Source organism: Cyprinodon variegatus, unplaced genomic scaffold, assembly GCF_000732505.1.
Source record: "Cyprinodon variegatus isolate N-32 unplaced genomic scaffold, C_variegatus-1.0 Scaffold686, whole genome shotgun sequence".
Classification (NCBI taxonomy): Eukaryota; Metazoa; Chordata; class Actinopteri; order Cyprinodontiformes; family Cyprinodontidae; genus Cyprinodon; species Cyprinodon variegatus.
Window position 1 is genome coordinate 92,278 of NW_015151139.1, and position 717 is coordinate 92,994.

Here is a 717-nt window from a genome sequence, read left to right on the forward strand (position 1 = left end):
AAACGCATGGATTAGTTTTTCCAGATCATCATGAGACATTAGTCCTTTAATCCCTAAAGTCCACACTTGAATGGAAGACAATGCATGGTCCTCAGTATGTCTGTAAAGAAGGATGTGTGTTTTTGCATGTTCCTGGATGTTCCAGCCACTCCATCTTGCATTTATTAATGGAGGTGAAGAACAACAGCAATAAGTGAGAGGCTGTGTACAAAGCATGCAGAGTCTGACTGGTATTTAATGAGAAAACTAATTGAACAAAAGTTTCTCCCAAGAGTTCAAGAAGTGCACGCTGGTATGCTTAATTAAAGAAAAGCATGTTGCCATTTTGGTGGTGATGAGTTTAAAAATGATTATCTCCCTTAGCTGCGCCTGAGCATTGTAGCTATAAAGTTCTGCTACTATCACAATCTGGGTTGATGTGACAAATAATAGAGCTTAGGCAGCAGTAGCTCTGAGAGTTGGTAGAATGGAAAAAAAATAATTGTCCTTACTAAATTGACTTTAATTTGCTACAGAGAAAATTGTACAAGTTAAGTAATTATGGTGAGCAATGAGCAAATATGTGTACTTTGAATTTTGATTATAAAGTAGTCAAGGAATGCTCAGATAACAACCTACTGTAAAGACGTTTGTTACATTCCTCACTTGATTTGTTTTTCCTTTACGATGTTTATGACAAATCCCAAAACTTCTATATTATAAAAATAACAAAGCATT